Source organism: Pelobates fuscus, chromosome 7, assembly GCF_036172605.1.
Source record: "Pelobates fuscus isolate aPelFus1 chromosome 7, aPelFus1.pri, whole genome shotgun sequence".
In the NCBI taxonomy this organism is placed as follows: Eukaryota; Metazoa; Chordata; class Amphibia; order Anura; family Pelobatidae; genus Pelobates; species Pelobates fuscus.
In genome coordinates this window covers 193244446-193263016 of record NC_086323.1, presented here as the reverse complement: position 1 = coordinate 193263016, position 18571 = coordinate 193244446, and the positions used below count along the sequence as shown (strand labels likewise).

The 18571-nt window shown below is 42.1% G+C and overlaps 1 protein-coding gene across 1 annotated transcript in view; it reads left to right on the top strand.

The window, feature by feature from the left end:
• The window catches only part of LOC134568422 (oocyte zinc finger protein XlCOF7.1-like), a 91358-nt gene extending 79734 nt beyond the window's left edge, over positions 1-11624 (top strand). The window contains exon 2 of the transcript XR_010084034.1: positions 11558-11624. The gene's annotated coding sequence lies outside the window, so the exon portion shown is untranslated. The remainder of the gene's footprint in view (positions 1-11557) is intronic.
• The last annotated feature ends 6947 nt before the right edge of the window (positions 11625-18571 follow it).

Genomic DNA, 18571 nt, shown 5'->3' with positions numbered 1-18571 from the left:
GTGGGTTTTGTTGTAGGGCAGGTAGTGTTAAAATGGGGAAGATTCAAGATGTACTGGTTTTAATGTTTGTAATGGGATTTATTAATTAATGACTTGACATCATAAAGAAAGCATAGTGAGTTTAATGCTTTGGAGGCACCACTGGGGGCAGTGTGTAGGAATCCATGTGTTTCTGGCAGTGACATCACAGGCCAGCTACTTACACTGAATAAAAAACAGATTGTAGGAGGCATTCAGGTCTCTTTTGAAACAGTCAGTCTCTCTCTTTGGTTCTGCCCTTGACTGCCTAAGAATGTAGCATCTGATGGCCCCAACTCCACAGGCTGGGGCTTGTGTAAGTTTGTTCATGTTTTGTATAGTACCAGGTGAAACCATTATAACATTTGTGGTCGGTTAATATCATGACCGTGAAATACCTTGTGATTGGAATTAAGTCGTTGTGGTGTGCCGGAACCGACGTAGGGGTAGGCCTGTAAAACGGGGGCCTCCCAAAAGACTGTATAGATAAGAGGGTGAGGTGGGTGGGGTGAACAGCGCAAGCCTCGTCAAAGTAGGAAGGGGGAGTAGCGTTTTATAGCGTTTCACTTAGCAACTGTTATAGCCTTTTGTAAGTAATATGTTGTAGTTTTGTATTTTATAATTATTGTAGTAAATTAACATTCTGCTAGCATCTGTTTGCTCATTATAGTTATATTATATATAGATTTAATATTACAACGTTTTGTATATTTTCTATCCACATATTCAACCATAATACCACGAACTATAAAAAATATTAATGTTGTTCCTTATTGCTTGATTATTATATATTAAAAGATTAATATTCATATTTAAGTCACGGCCACAGCACTTGGGTATACTGACTCTAGAAAATATTTGTAATAGCTTTTTAGCTATTGTTTTGGAAGTAGTATTGCGGAGGGGTATTTCCTCTGGATAGCGTGTGGCATAATCCACTACAACCAGAATATACTGATTACCTTTGGCTGTTTTCACTAAAGGCCCCGCTAGATCCATGGCATATCTGTCAAAAGGGGTTTCAATTACTGGTAAGGGTATAAGGGGAGCCTTTATGTGAGGTTTAGGAGAGGTCAACTGACATTCTGGGCATGAAGCACAGAACCTTTTGACTTCCTCATAAACCCCAGGCAAACAAGCTTCTCAAGATTCTTTCCATTTTGGAGGTGATATCTGATCACTTATTTGAGAGTGTTACGTCCAAGAAATTGATACTACTTTTATTCCATTCAGCTGTAAATTTTAAATTGTAGGTGTTATAATTTAGAAAGTCTACAAATTGAGTGAAATTATTTTCTGTACCCTGCCAAATTATAAGAATGTGATCTATAAATCTTCGCCAGTAATCATAAGCATTGATTAAGTAGCCACATGGGCAAAACACTCAACCTTCCATGTATTCATATAGACCCTAATGATTAAGATCTGTGTGTTTTTTTGGTTTGCCAAAAAAAACTTATACTTTGAAAATAAATGTTCCGTTTTTCATATGCCTACAACTTTGATTTTGTTTACTTTTTGAGCCCCAAAGGCTCCCATCATTAATCTATCCATCACAGGAAGCTACAGGTGGAACGCATGTTTCCCTGTTGTGAAACGCAACGGAATTGACATCACAAAATCTTCAAAACCCGGGAAATTCAATTACAGACAGCTGCATCAAAGAACAGACGCCCAGTGAAGCACCAATGAGGAGTAACAACCTTCAGTATAAAATAAAGGACTCAGGGGGGTGGGTTTTTATTGTTCATTTGTATTTGTTTTATTGCTGTTAAGTATCTGCATACCAGGAGGTCCCTGAAGAAGTCCATTGGACAAAACGCGTAGGACCTGGTACTAAAACAGCTTATTTGTACCTTTTATATTTTTAATTCTTTTAAATAAAGAAGAACCCTTTTTTTACTCCACATCCTGAGTCATATTTCGCCTTCCTTGGCGCAGGAGCAGTGTTAATGTCCCCCATCTACATCAGGGGAGGCACCTTTGGGCGCTAACCATTTATCAATCTTGTGAGTTATATTCTACACAGCGCACTTATACTTTATTATACAGTGTTGCACTATTGTTTTATTTAGTTTTTTTGTAGATCTACAGTTGCATCCACATTTTTGTATATATCTATTCTGTATTGGAGGGATTATTGCTGAGATGTCTCTGGAGGAAGCTGTTACCACTGTCTATTGAGATAAGTGCTATATATCCACTTTTTTGTTTTAAGGGCAAAAAGTGTTTGTTCTTTTGTACTATATACATAACATATGATAAAAGCCTGATTGATCAGGGGGCAGATAGTTTGATTGTTGGTAATACTCACATAGTTGCGTATGGACACATTTTTCTAAGATTTCTGACATTACCGGGAGCAATGATATTGGGCGATAATTAGAAACCAAAGTAGTGTCACCACGTTTATGAATAGGCACGACTCTCGCAGTCCTCCAAAGTTTGGGTATGTATCCAGACACCAAGGATTCGTTAATTAGGGTTGCAACGGGTTTAGCATGTTTATACAGAGCGACATGTTTATTATCAGCGTATAGATACTCAGTATTATTATACAGAGCCACATGTTTATTATCAGTGTATAGATACTCAGTATTATTATACAGAGCGGCATGTTTATTATCAGCGTATAGATACTCAGTATTATTATACAGAGCCACATGTTTATTATCAGTCTATAGATACTCGCAATCATTATACAGAGCGACATGTTTCTTATCAATGTTTAGGTACTAAGTATTATTATACAGAGCGACATGTTTCTTATCAATGTTTAGGTACTAAGTATTATTATACAGAGTGAAATGTTTATTATCAATGTATAGATACTCGCAATCATTATACAGAGTGAAATGTTTATTATCAATGTATAGATACTCACGGTTGTTATACAGAGCGACATGTTTATTATCAGTGTGTAGATACTCACTATTATTATATAGAGCGAGCTGTTTATTATCAGCATATAGATACTCCGTCTTATACAAAGCGACATGTTTATTAGTGTATAGATACTCATTATTATTATACAGAGCGACATGTTTATTATCAGTGTATAGATACTCAGTATTATTATACAGAGCGACATGTTTATTATCAGTGTATAGATACTCAGCATTATCATACAGAGCGACATGTTTATTATCAGCGTGTAGATACTCAGTATTATTATACAGAGCAACATGTTTATTATCAGCGTGTAGATACTCATTATTATTATACAGAGTGACATGTTTATTATCAGCGTATAGATACTCAGTATTATTATACAGAGCGACACGTTTATTATCAGCGTATAGATACTCAGTATTATTATACAGAGCCACATGTTTATTCTCAGTGTATAAATAATCAGTATTCTTATAAAATACAACATGTTTATTAATAGAGTATGGTTACTCAGTATTATTATACAGAGCGACATGTTTATTATTATTATCAGCGTATAGATACTCAGTATTATTATAGAGACTTGTAACTACATTATTATGTGGATACTGTGGTGTATACCAGCAGTCCCCTCTAGGGAAGCTTTGCACAATGCACAGTTTGTCCCTAGCCAGCTCCTGTAGTAAGTGTGCAAGGCATGCTGGGATGGATACACCCCCTAGATTTGCTCTCTTCCCAGTGTGTGTATGGAGTTAGGCCATGTTGGGTGTATGTTACAGCAGGAATGTGTATATCGACAAAGGGATCGAACATAATATGTGACTTGTGATCAATAAATCCTGGCTAATAGACGGTATTTTATTGTAAGTCAGCTATCATCAAACATAACAGGTACTCGGTATCATTATGCAGAGCGACGTGTTTATTATCAGCGTATAGATACTCAGTATTATTATACAGAGCGACATGTTTATTAACAGCGTATAGATACTCAGTATTATTATACAGAGCGACATGTTTATTATCAGTGTATAGATACTCCGCATTATTATACAGAGCGACATGTTTATTATCAGCGTATAGATACTCAGTATTATTATACAGAGTGACATGTTTATTATCAGCGTATAGATACTCGGTATTATTATACAGAGCGACATGTTTATTATCAGTGTATAGATACTCAGTATTATTATACAGAGCGACATGTTTATTATCAGTGTATAGATACTCCGCATTATTATACAGAGCGACATGTTTATTATCAGTGTATAGATACTCAGTATTATTATACAGAGCGACATGTTTATTATCAGTGTATAGATACTCCGCATTATTATACAGAGCGACATGTTTATTATCAGCGTATAGATACTCAGTATTATTATACAGAGTGACATGTTTATTATCAGCGTATAGATACTCGGTATTATTATACAGAGCGACATGTTTATTATCAGTGTATAGATACTCAGTATTATTATACAGAGCGACATGTTTATTATCAGTGTATAGATACTCAGTATTATTATACAGAGCGACATGTTTATTATCAGTGTATAGATACTCCGCATTATTATACAGAGCGACATGTTTATTATCAGCGTATAGATACTCAGTATTATTATACAGAGTGACATGTTTATTATCAGCGTATAGATACTCGGTATTATTATACAGAGCGACATGTTTATTATCAGCGTATAGATACTAAGTATTATTATACAGAGCAACATGTTTATTATCAGTGTATAGATACTCGGTATCATTATACAGAGCAACATGTTTATTATCACTGTATAGATACTCAGTATTATTATACAGAGCAACATGTAATTTTTTGTAAATAAAATTTGTATGGGCATTTTTTGTTTTTATCAGTTGCATAGATCATGTTGTAAAGTCATACTATAAAACACTGAGACACGCAGGTCTCATATAGTAAATGCGTTGGTATAAATGGTGAACAGACTCGCAGGTCCACATACTTTGAACAAAACAATGAGAATTGCAGGTCACAAACCGGGTACAGAATATAAGTTTTAACAGAGCCTCTTATTCTTTCCTCTCTATCTCTCCATTTCTTGCATTAACATCTTGCTGCTGCCGTTCCATGTCTTGGTAAGTTTACATGCATTGTGGCAATGCTGGGCCATTTTACAATCGGCCCATGTATGCCCAGAGTAACTAAGCCCATTCAGTGCTGAAGGGAAAGTTACTCTTTCATCCCCCCAAGTCTCTGGAACTCAGCCTGGTAGACAACCATCAGCCAGTGTGTCCAAATGTCCCTATAAGTCTATTAGCGGTGTTGTGCTGCAAATGTCAGTTCCTCAAGTTTTCGGAGGTCCTCCATCTTATCGAACCATACTGTCAAGGGAGGTGGTATGTCTTTTTTTCCAGAACAGGGGCAACACTTGTTTCTCAGTGTTCAATCTTCTAACCGTCAGGGATTTCTTGTACACCGTTGTTGGTGTGGTAGTTTTGTATAAGAGGTGCAAGGCTGGTCGGAAGGGGGGCAGATTGTAAGAGAATTTTACGATTTCACTAATTGCCTACCAAAAAGGTGTTATCCTGGGGCATTCCCACCAGATGTGCAGGAACATTGCAGTACTGTTCCCGTAGAACCAACATTTGTCCCCCAGAGTTGGGTTCAATGACCTTAGGGCCTGTGGGGTCATGTACTATAATGATAAAACCTTGTCGGCCGTCTCCTGAGTCTAACTGGCAAGTGCACAGTGCTGTACCAAATCACAGATCTTACCCCACTGTTAGGGGGGGAGTGGGAGGGGAGGGTGCGGATGGGAGATTTCTACTTTGTAGTTGTAATGAGTATAGCTAGGATATTGCATGTGGTAACGTGGCTGGGTCATCTCCTAAAGTTTCTAATGGGGTCAATGTCCTAGCTAAGTAAGGAGTTTGTGGGATGCTGTGTATAAACTGTTTCAGTTGTTCATGCCTCCGTCTCTACGTAACTGTGTGGTGTGCGCTATCTACCAGATCACCAAGAGGTTTCAGTTTTCCTCTCGCCAGTATGTGTTGGGCTTGTATTCGTGACTGTGGAAGTAAGCATGTGAATGCTTACTTCCACAGTCACTGGGTTATTTGTCAGGGGGAAGGACAAAAGCTCCATTCTCGTGGCATTACTATTCCATTCTTCTAGGGTGGTCTTTACAAAAAGGTTAGTGGCGTGATAACTTCCTGTTCTCCGCTGGGGGCATCCACATTAATGTCTTCAGAGAGCCTCATTCCAGCACTCTCTGTAAGTGGGGGCCTGGTAGTATACCTCAAATTCTGGCACAGCCAGCCCACCTTCTTCCTTTGGTCTTGTCAATAGTTGGTATTCGAGAGTCATATGTGTCTGATTATCAGCGACCTGTGAGACGTTAAAAAAGCTGTTGGGATGTAAATGGGCAGCGTTTGAAACAGGTACTGGATACGTGGTAGCAAGTTCATTTTTGTCACTGCGATATGCCCCTAGCAGGAAAGGTGTGGCAGCACCCACTCTTCCAGGTTCCTCTAAAAGTTTTTCAGCATAGGTGTGAGATTTGACTGATATAACTGCGTAAGATCGTTAGTAAGCCAGATTCCCAGATAGTTGATCGTCCTCTCTGCTCAATGAAATGGAAAGCATGGGTGTAAAGTCTAGGCCCTTCTGGGTGGCACTGATATGTTCAGGACATTCGATTTGGAGTAATTAATCTTGAAATGAGAAATCTTGTCATAGCGATCAAACTCCTGCATTATATTGGGGAGCGTCGTCTCTGGCAAGGCAACAAAGAATATCAGGTCATCCACGTACGTGCCCACCTTATGCGATGTGGACACTTTGAGACCCTTGACGTTGGGATTACATCTCACGGCCTGGGGGAATGGCTCAAGGGCAAGGATAAAGAGCAGCAGAGGCAGCAGGCATTCCTGTCTAGTGCCATTGTGGATCTCAAATGGGTTAGTGAAAGCCTCGTTTATGCAGACCCTCTCCGTGGGGCCATCAAACAATGCTGTGAACCATGCATACATCTTGGAACCTATACCTAGTGACTGAAGTCTGTGAAAGAGGAAGTCCCAGTTTACTCTTTCGAAGGCCTTCTCCGCATCCGTGGATAGCAGCAGAAGGTCCTGCCCAGTCCTCTGGGCCTGATGGATCAGCGCCAGTACTCTCGTGGTTTTATCTCTAGCTTCTCAGTGAGGGACAAAGCCCACTTGGTCTGGTTTCAACAGCAGAAGCCGGAAGGGTAGCAGTCTGGTTGCCAAGATTTTAGCGAAAAAATTCAAGTCGCAATTCAGAAGAGAGAATGGCCGGTAGTTGGCACACTGGTCCAAGTCCTTACCCTCCTTTGGTATCAACGTAATGTCAACGTCTGACAGGTGATCTTCTGACCCTGCGTGAGCGAGTTGTATGCCTCCAGGAACTGTGGGAACAGTATGCCTGCAAATAGAAACATAGAATGTGACGGCAGATAAGAACCATTTGGCCCATCTAGTCTTCCCAATTTTTTTAAAATGCAATTTTTTTAATATGCCACGCATGCTTAAACGCCTTTACTGTGTTAACCTCTACCACGTCAGCTGGAAGGCTATTCCATGCATCCACTACCCTCTCAGTAAAATAATATTATTTTTAAACCCTCTAATTTAAGACTATGTCCTCTTGTTGTGGTAGTTTTTCTTCTTTTAAATATAGTCGCCTCCTTTACTGTGTTGATTCTCTTCATGTATTTAAATGTTTCTATCATATCCCCCCGTCTTGTCTTTCCTCCAAGCTATACATGTTAAGTTCCTTTAACCTTTCCTTGTAAGTTGTATCCTGAAATCCATGAACCAGTTTAGTAGCCCTTCTCTGAATTCTCTCTAAAGTATCAATATCCTTCTGGAGATACGGTCCAAGTGAGGTCTCACCAGTGTTCTGTACAATGGCATGAGCACTTCCCTCTTTCTACTGCTAATACCTCTCCCTATACAACCAATCATTCTGCTAGCATTTCCTACTGCTCTATTACATTGTCTGCCTACCTTTAAGTCATCAGAAATAATCACCCCTAAATCCCTTTCCACAGATGTTGCGGTTAGGACTCTATCAAATATTCTGTACTCTGCCCTTGGGTTTTATATCCAAGATGCATTATCTTGCACTTTTCCACATTAAATGTCAGTTGCCACAGCTCTGGCCATTCTAGTTTACCTAAATCATTTGCCATTTGGCTTATCCCCCTGTTACATATCTTAGTATCATCAGCAAAAATATATAACGTACCATCAAGGCCTTCTGCAATATCACTAATAAAAACATTAAAGAGAATGGGTCCAAGTACAGATCCCTGAGGTACCCCACTGGTGACAAGCCCATGTTTCGAATATACTCCATTGACTACAACCCTCTGTTGCCTGTCACTCAGCCACTGCCTTACCCATTCAACAATATTGGAATCCAAACTTAAAGAATACAGTTTATTGATAGACCTTCTATATGCAACAGTGTCAAAAGCCTTACTGAAATCTAGGTAAACAATGTCTACTGCACCACCCTGATCTATTATTTGAGTTACCCAATCAAAAAAAATCAATAAGATTAGTTTGCCATGATCTCCCTGAAGTAAACCCATGTTTTCTCTGATCTTGAAATCCATGTGTTTTTAGATGTTCAACAATTCTATCCTTTAACATGGTTTCCATTACTTTCCCCACTACTGAAGTAAGGCTGTTTGGCCTATAGTTGCCCGACTCCTCCCTACTACCTTTCTTGTGAATGGGCACAACATTCGCTAACTTCCAATCCTCTGGGACTACTCATGTTAACAATGATTGGTTAAATAAATCTATTAATGGTTTTGCTAGTACACCACTAAGCTCTTTTAATAACTTTGGGTGTATTCCGTCAGGTCCCATTGACTTATTTGTCTTTACTTTTGGCAGTTGAAATAGAACCTCTTCCTCTGTTAACTCACATGTAACAAATTACTAATTTGTCCTTTTTCCTCACTGAGGCCCCTTTCCTTCATTTTCATCTGTAAATACTGAACAAAAATATTCATTGAGGCATTCAGCTAGACCTTTATACTCTTCTACATACCTTCCTTCTTTTGTTTTTTATCTAAATAATCCTTGTTTTACTTTCCTTTTCTCATTTATGTATCTAAAAAATGTTTTGTCCCCTTTTTTTACTGACTGTGCTATTTTCTCTTCTGTGTGTGATTTGGAAGCTCTTATAACTTGCTTAGTCTCTTTCTGCCTAATCTTATAGATCATTCTGTCTTCCTCACGCTGTTTTTTTTTTTATAGTTACTAAATGCTAGCTTTTAGTTTTTTACTATTTTGGCCACACCTTCATGAGAAAGAAAGCCAAATCCGTGCTTCCGACACCATTCAGCAAGCCGCAAGTTAAAGTCCTTAATACTCATCCGCCTGTCGTTCTGAGTGTTATGCACAGGCAGAAGTTCAGAGAATGACAGTGTGGAAGCAACCTGCCGTATATCATTGGCAAAAACACTAAAAACTTCCTTTACGTCTGAAACCTCATTGCAAGCCAAGTCTTTTGTCACTAGATGGACAAGTACATCCAATTCCCCTTACTGCTTTGCTCACTTAACAATATTACAAATACGTCTCCTGTCTATGTGAGCAGTAGCTCCGGGAAGACCTCTCTCAAGACCACCATTGTCCATCTCCACACCTCTTATGATAGAATCCCCCAACAACAAATGCTTTCTATTAGGCCTCACCATAGTTTCCAAGCCTGTCTCCACAACACCACTACACTCTGTGCCTGAGCCTGTCTCTACAACACCACTACACTCGGTGCCTGAGCCTGTCTCCACAACACCACTACACTCGGTGCCTGAGCCTGTCTCCACAACACCACTATTCTCGGTGCCCGAGCCTGTCTCCACAACACCACTACACTCGGTGCCCGAGCCTGTCTTCACAACACCACTACACTCGGTGTCTGAGCCTGTCTCCACAACACCACTACACTAGGTGCCTGAGCCAGTCTCCACAACACCACTACACTCGGTGCCTGAGCCAGTCTCCACAACACCACTACACTCGGTGCCTGAGCCTGTTTCCACAATACCACTACACTCATTGCCTGAGTCTGTTTCCACAACACCACTACCCAGGGTGCCTAAATCTGTCTCCACAACACCACTACCCTCAGTGCCTGAGCCTGTCTCCATAACACCATTACACTCTGAAAGTGCAGACAATGAATTATGTAGAGCAACAGACTGTGCAATATGCCTTTTATCCACAACTCAACCAGTCTACCAGATCCTACAGTAATCCATCTGCCATTCCTAGTACGTCTCTGCGGCAGTGGATTTGCAGCAGTTCCAGCCTGAGTTTGTTTACCAGATCATTTACAAATCTCAGACTTCAAAAATACAATCTCCTGCCGCAATATAGTGAACTGTCTACAGATTAGACAGCATCCAAATCTCCAAAAAGTGAAACGTGAAACAAATTCATAACAACTATTACACTGAACTAAGTCTGCCATTTTAATGAGGTGAATAATTTAAACCAAACAAATCTTTAAAAAAAAAATCATTTATTTTTGTCCTCCTGAATACCTCAGATTACCTCCAGTTTCTCTCCAGAATATCTCCAATCACACACTTTGTAGCAGCACTTAGAAGCAGCTGCCAAGCTTGTGGTATCACACCGTGAACCCATCCGGGCCTGGGCTTTTGCCTGGTTTTGTGGCTTTGACCGCCAAAGCCAGTTCTTCCATAGTCAGGGGAGCCACTAAGGCTTTGACCGCCTCTGTCAGTTTCTAGTGGATATTGACCCTGAGTTACTCATGGATCGACTTCAACCTCTGTTCCTTCTGTGTGGAGTCTGCTATTGTCGTTTTCGAATACAGTGTAGTAAAATATCCACTTGCCACTTCGCCAATCTTTTTAGGTATCCCTTAGGCAGGCTATATGACTTATTCCTTTGTTTATTAAGGAAGCAAGAAAGTAGTTTGCCACATTTATCGCTGTTAATGTAGAAATAGGCTTTGGATTGGAGCAGGGATCGATGCCTGCAGTGGTGTAGGTGGGAGGCCAATTTACGCCTCAGCCAATTCTTGGAAGGTGGTCAGATTTTGATCTGGTCAGGAGTATCTAGTATGGGGTATGCAGTAATTGAGTAGGGAGTAGTCCCTGCCATCTGGGTGCAGGGCATGCCAGCAGTCCACCAGGCGGTGAGCGTGTAGATGTTTTCTGATCATCAGTAGGACCTGTGCAGGCATTGCCGACTCGTCCGTGGAGTATCAAAAAGCCCTCTGTGAACATCATTCATTGTTTACCAGTGCGCTGTAAGAATGTCCCTTGTCTGGAGTTAGGTGTGTAAATGTTGGTCAGCGTGTATGTCTTCCCCAGTATTGACCCTTTCAAAAACCCATAGCGACCTTCCCTGACCTTGAGCACTTCCCTGTGGTGGAATGGGATAGACTGATGGATGAGTATTGCGGTTCCTTTAGACTTGCTCTCGGGATTATTCCTGTAAAAGCCTTGTGTGTAAACATGATTGATCAGTCTTGGAGCTTTACTCTCCCTAAAGTGAGTTTCCTGCGCATAGACTACGTGCGCTTTGTGTTTCTAAATTCTCTCAAAGCAAGTAAACATTTCTCGAGGGGTATCACAATAACAATTTTCTTTTTTAGAAATTGTGTTTGTTAGAAAATTGTTTCCCTAAAGCAGACTCTGAGAAGCAGCTATCAAACTTTATTCAGTAAGCTGAAATACTTTTTTTATATTTGTGTCTGTGCAAAGCACTCTTTCATATGTGTGTATGATTGTCTTTGTGTAAAGATACATATTAGTGGTCGTGACAAAAGACCAAAGTTATTCAATAATACTTTATTAATTCTTTATTTTTATTTGTGCATTAATAAACAGTTAGGTCTGTCACGCCACAATAGCAATGTCAGACCGTATGTCAACAAGTCGTAACATGGCATAATAATTACTGTGCACAATTTTTAGATTAAAAGTAACATGTAATCAATGATCAACAAGGTTTAAGACATTTGAGTGTTTTTTTAGGCTGATGTGTCAAAGTTGTAGGCATTGTAACTGCTTAGGTAAAGTAATTATCTCTTATGTAAACGTTGCAGTAGCTAATAACATGCTTTTAACGGTGACTGAGAAATTAAATAGATTAGTGGTACCTAGTCTTAAAAACTTGTTGGTTTTGTACATAGCTTGGTGTGCTAGAAGTTCTATTTCTGCTTAAGTGGCAGGAGTATCTGCACAGTTTTTGTGGAGCATAAACGATCTCGTCTGTACCTATGAGTATGTATGTTAAAACATAGTGTCTTGGTTAGGCAAAAGTTAACTACCAAGAAGGTATGCAAGTTGTTCCTTGCTGGCTTTATACTAACAGTAGGTAACACATAAGGTTACCTTTGAGCGCAGGCAATAGTTAAACACTTTTTTGCTTTTTTGTGTTAGAGTTCTAACGTGATCTCTGAATATAAGGCTTCTGTTGTACTGCAGGCCTGTCTAGTGTGCCCTCGTAGTGTTTCTTGTAAGAGTATCCCCCCTGGGTTGTCCCGGCCTGGTGCAGCCCGAGATAAGGGTGCACGCATTCAGAGAAAAAGTAAACGCCTAAACAAGAGATGCATAGTGTCGATGTCTACATGAGTAGGTTTGTAGCTTAGTATATAGGAACTTGTTCGATGTGAAGGATAGGTGTGTACATGACTTTCTCTCAAGATTTAGGGGTGCGTGAGTGTACGTGCGATTCTACGTGTGGCAGGCCCTGTGTGAGTTCCGTTGATATTTAAGCACATTTATAAAAGTAATAGCAGTAGTAACAACAGCAGTACCCTCTACCCATGATCCCCCCTCACTAGAGGTCAATAGGTTTGCTGTAGCCTACATTAAACGCCAAAGACCTTTGGCCCAAAGTAGGGAATGTGCGATATGCACTTTGCCTGATGCAGATTGTTAGGAATTGTCCGCTTGAGTTAAAACTGGATGAACTGTAACACTTAAAAATAAACCTTATAAACCTGTTCGATATAAGTTCCAAGCTAGCATATGCTCTTCGTCTCGGTGAGCTGAACAGTCAGTCAAGTCCCATAGGAAACAGACTCCTTGGGAGTGGTGGCTCGTGTAAACGGGATAAGTAGAGGCGAAAAAAAAAAAGGAGGGGGGGGGAAAGAGGCAGTCATCAGAGTCTCAACCTGGGCCTGCTCATCTAGCACTGTAGGGGTAGGGGAGCAGGGTTGTCTGGCAGCAGAAGTAGTCCTTGTTGGTATCAGGAGACCAAAATCTGTGCTGTCGGGTCTCCGGTGTTTTTCCTGGCTGTGCCGGTCCTGGCAAGAGTCAGCATGGCAGCTATCCGGGTGTTGGTGGTTTATGGGTGGTGGCATCTGTGTATGTGTGTCTCATCCTTACCGGCACCATGCTGCGGGTTTAAGACTCAGGCAGGTGGTTACCTTCTCGCTTCTATGTCGTGATCGTCGCATATGCGTCCGGCGTGGAGCTTTGGGGGATGAATGGGACCGTCAGATCTGGGTCCCAGGTGTGGGTGCGATTTGGGGAGCTGTTGTTGTTGCCGGCCAGCCCCACCGGGGACAGGGAGTCCTGTGGCAGATTCAGGATCTGCAGGAAGGCCGGGGCGTCATGAATATCTTGAATGGTGTGCACGTTTGCCCCTTGTTGGACTGCCAGTGTCCTAGGGGACCGCCAGTGGTAATCTATCTTGTGGGCCCGAAGCGTTGTGGTGAGTGGCTTGAGCGACTTACGCCAGGCCAGGGTGCCGCAGGACAGGTCAAACGAGAGGTCCATATTCTCGAAGCAGAAGGGGGTCCTGCCACGGAGGGTGGACAGGATCGTCGCCTTATCTTTTCTGTTGCGGAGGGTTATGATGACATCCCTTGTGGCCTTGGTTGGTGCGCTTGCTGGTTTAGGTATACGGAACACCTCTACTGGGGTAATTGTTGTGGCCTGTCTGGGTGGCAGAATTGCTGGTATCAGGCGCCCCAGAAGTTTATGTAGTTCGGCTTCTGGGATGTCCTCCTGGACTCCCTGATCTTGATGTTAGAGCCGCGTCTGGCGTCCTCAAGCGCCGCGAGGCGGTGTTCATATTGCTGGGTCTGCCGTTTCAGATCTTGTACAGTATGTTGCAGCGCAGTGACTTCCTGGGCCTGAGAGTGTGAGGAGCTCTCCAGTTTGGAGATGCGGCCTGTCACGCCTTTCAGGTCTGCACGAAGTGTTGATATATCATCGTGGATACTGCTTTTCAAGTCTATTAGTAGTGCTTTCAGGACCGCTGTGGTGACCGGCTCTGCATCTATCTGTTTGCCACGTTGTTTTCCCTTCTGTGGTGGTGGATTAGAAGGCTGTGTGGTAGTAGGCTGTGTGTATCCCTCTTCCTCCTCTTCTGACATATCCTCTGAGAAATCACAGTATCCGCCATGCAGGGCAGCCATGTTTGTTTCCGTTGCTCCTCGTGCCTGCCTCCACATCTGCCCTATCGTGAGTCCCACGGTGGGCTTGTTTGGTGATTTTTTGATCCTTTTTTCCCCCATGACGTCCAGGGGATTTTGCCCGTCTATTGGGGTCCCGGGGGGGGGGATATTTCTATTCTTTTTCTCCGTTTACAGCTCGGAGCCGCCCGTGTGTGCGTCTGTTCGCTTTGGCGTGCTAGCTCCGACCTCAAGTTATTTAATAATACTTGATCTATACCAGTAATAGCTAGTCGGAAGTGGTGTGCTGAAACAGATGAGGTAGGTAGGCCTGAAAAATAAGGGCAAAAATTACTAATACTGCCTAATCTTATTTCTCTCCTCTCTGTCATTCCATGTGTTGTAGGGCTTTTATAACCATACCTAAAACAGAAGATAATTGTTATACTGAAAAGGTTTTAATGAGCTCCACTATGGGTTAGTAGGACAAACTGTAAAACCCCAAACAACTGGCTGTTCTATCTTATGCCAAGTGGAAATACACTTAAGTTCCAATTAATGACTTGGGAAACCTAACTAGTTGCCAATGGCCCTACTTACCCTATGAGTTGGATAATTGAGTAAGTAGGCCTTTGATCATTGTGGTGGGGTGTTGGCCTCTTGGTGACAAAGAGAGTTAAGATAGATTGGCCTGGGACAAGTGAGGCCCTAACTGCTTTGTCAAGGAGGCAGGATTGTGAGGCACTAATTATGATTTGGGATGAGGTTTGAAATATCTTCTTAGTTGAGTTTGGGAACTGGCCTCACTGGACTGCTAACTAGTTGCACAAGAAGCCAAAATATTAACTAGGGCCAACTAAGGAAACCGAACAGGCAGAACAAGCTAAATGTAAAGTCCTGTTAGAGCAAGTGGCTGCCCTGCTGCACTAAGAAGGGTGGTCGATTTGGAAAAGATGAACTTGTGTGATGACCTTAAAAACATGAATGAAATAACTTAAAGGACCAAAATAGGCACCAAGACCTGGGAAACTGCTATGTTTACACTGCAGGGTTAATCCAGCCTCTAGTGGCTGTGTCCCTGACAGCCACTAGGAGCCGCTTCTGCGATTCACACAGAGTATTCACACTCTCCCAAATCCCTATGCATATTTAAACAATGGAGGTTATTTAGTTACTCCAATGGCCGTTTTGAGTTTGAGCACAGGACTTGTTTTTATTAAATTTTTTTTCACTTTTTGTATCACACAGCTATGTTACAATGCTGCCGCCCATCCCATGTGTTCCCTATTAATGGTTAATAAGTATGTAGGGGTGTATATAAAAATACCCCTCTCTGTCTCATTAGAGCTATCTTTGCCAGAAGCTCAAAGAAACAAGGTGAAAGTTTAGTGTAGGAACCACTGGAGAGGTTTGCTTTGATGTGGCAGGCGGGCATTTCTCCAATGGCCATTGGAGTAACTAAGTAACCTCCATTTGTTTAAATATAGGGTTGCCGTTATGACCCTATGGTAGCCCAAGAATGAAAATTACCCCTATGATGGCATACTATTTGCAATAGTAGACAACCCAAGGTATTGCAAATGGGGTATGTCCAGTCTTTTTTAGTAGCCACTTAGTCACAAACACTGGGCAAAATTGGCGTTTTTTGCATTTTTCACACACAAACAAATACTAACGCTAACTTTGGCCAGTGTTTGTGACCAAATGGCTACTAAAAAAGACTGGACATACCCCATTTGCAATACCTTGGGTCGTCTACTATTGCAAATGGTATGCCATTATGGGTGTAAATTTATTTCCTGGGCTACTACACAGTCTCAAAGGCAACGTAACCAATCTGGCGAATTTCAATTTCAAATGTAACATGCTATATTTGACCCTGTAACTTCCCAAAACACCATAAAACCTGTACATAGGGGGTACTGTTTTACACGTGAGGCTTTGCTGAATACAAATATGTGTATTTTATTGCAGTAAAAGCAAACAGTATTATGACATTGACAGTTAAAATGTCATGTAGAACTAAAAAAATACAAAAAATCTTATTTTCTCCCATTTTTTTCATATTAAATTATGTTTCATAGCTAAATATTTTAAATTAAATGAAAGCCCTGTTTCCCTTGAATAAAATGATATATAATAAGGGGGGGTGCATTTAATATGAAAGAGGTGAATTACGGTTGGACAGACATATAGCGCAAATGCCAGGTTTTGTTTACATTTTGTTTCGTTCACAACTTGTACATTTGGCTGCGGTATTAAGGGGTTAACAAAGAACCATGTTTCCCCAAGAATCCAGAGCTTAAATTACTTCTTGGGGAAAAGCAGATCCGAGTTCCAGCAATCCGGAGGTTACTTTATAAAGAGCGTGAAAGTCTGAGAATGCTATTTATAGGCTCAGCAATATGTGAGTTTATCCAACTTGTATTTTATATTGCCAGAGGTATATACATATTACGCTATGAATTGTACCTTATGCTTTTTTGCAGACAAGTACCAACTACCAACTACCATTTATCCAAGTCTATCTACAGTGGTAGTATTGTATCTTCCCTGTGTGCTTGCTCTCACATATCTACTCTACTGTTTCTCTCTTTCATGACAACATCAGGACACCCTGGCATCCATAACCCTGGCATCCATAAGACCATATATCTCTAGGCAATTTTGGTGGCCTACATTACACATCGATACCAGAGAGTATATCGCTGCTTGCATAACCTGTGCTAAAGTTAAGACCACTAGAAAACTTGCCTTGTGGATTATTACAACCTTAGGAAATCCAAGGCGTACCTTGGGCACATTTAGCAATAGTCCTTGGTTCCCGCCTCCGATGTGCATACTGCTCATCTCATCCAGTCTTTTCATGCCAGGTTTCCTGCTAAGCTGGGTCCTGTCTGCCGGTGGGCGATATTTGAGGGAGGGGTGTACTGTCACGCTGCCGATGCAGGGAGACCGCATGCCCACACCCGATTACCACGGTCACGAGCCTGCACCTGATCGGCGTTTTCACGAGCCTGCACCATGTAGGCATGACAAATAGATTTACCTTTTGCTAGGTCTCTTTCCACTCTCTGTGCTACATGGCCAATAATCCCTTCCAAGTGCCGCAATTTAAAAGCATAGACTCCATTTTTGACACTGGTGACACAGACGTGCGTGCGCCATCACGTCATCGACGTGCACGCACATTTTGGCATCACCAGGTCACAGTAACCAATTAAAGCCCTGTCTGGGCTATTTAACCCCTTAAGGACACATGACATGTGTGACATGTCATGATTCCCTTTTTTTCCAGAAGTTTGGTCCTTAAGGGCAGGACCGTCTTTAAGGAGGGGCAAACGGGGCAGCTGCCCTGGGCCCAGTTACTCATGGGGGGCCCAAAGCAGCTGCCCCGTGGGCCCCGCTGCCTGCAATAATTTTGTAAAATATTTCCCGACCTAATGGGCCCGCGGTGCTAGTATTGCGGCTGCACCGGGGCCCGCACACTAAGGGAGCCCACCGGGTGGCCCGTACCCTTAGGGCCACCCAGTGAGCATGTTCCAGCAGGGGTCCGGTCGGCGCTGTGGCCCTTTAACAGTGTGACCGGGCCCTTGCTTAACGGCTGCATGGGAGGAAGTGACGTCCGCGAATTACTTCCTCCCACCTCACAGACATCGGGCCGCGCGGGAGGCTGCTGAGCCAGGATCCAGTGAGGAGGGGGAGCAAGCAGAGCCAGACTCCCAACTACCCCAGCCAGCACACTGGACCCCAGGGAAGGAAGCCTCTTTCAAAGGTAGGAAACTGAAGAGTGTCTGTCTGTCTGTGTGTGTGTGTGTGTGTGTGTGTGTTTGTCAGTATGTTTGTCTGTGTGTCAGTATGTCTGTCTGTGTGTGTCAGTATGTCTGTGTGTGTGTGTGTCAGTATGTTTGTATGTGTGTCAGTATGTATGTCTGTGTGTGTGTGTCAGTATGCTTGTGTGTGTCAGTATGTCTGTGTGTGTGTGTGTGTGTGTGTCAGTATGTCTGTGTGTGTGTCAGTATGTCTGTGTCAGTATGTATGTGTGTGTCAGTATGTATGTGTGTGTGTCAGTATGTATGTGTGTGTGTCAGTATGTATGTGTGTGTGTCAGTATGTCTGTCTGTGTGTCAGTATGTCTGTCTGTGTGTCAGTATGTATGTGTGTGTGTCAGTATGTCTGTCTGTGTGTCTGTGTGTCAGTTTGTATGTCTGTGTGTGTGTCAATATGTCTGTGTGTGTGTCAATATGTCTGTGTGTGTGT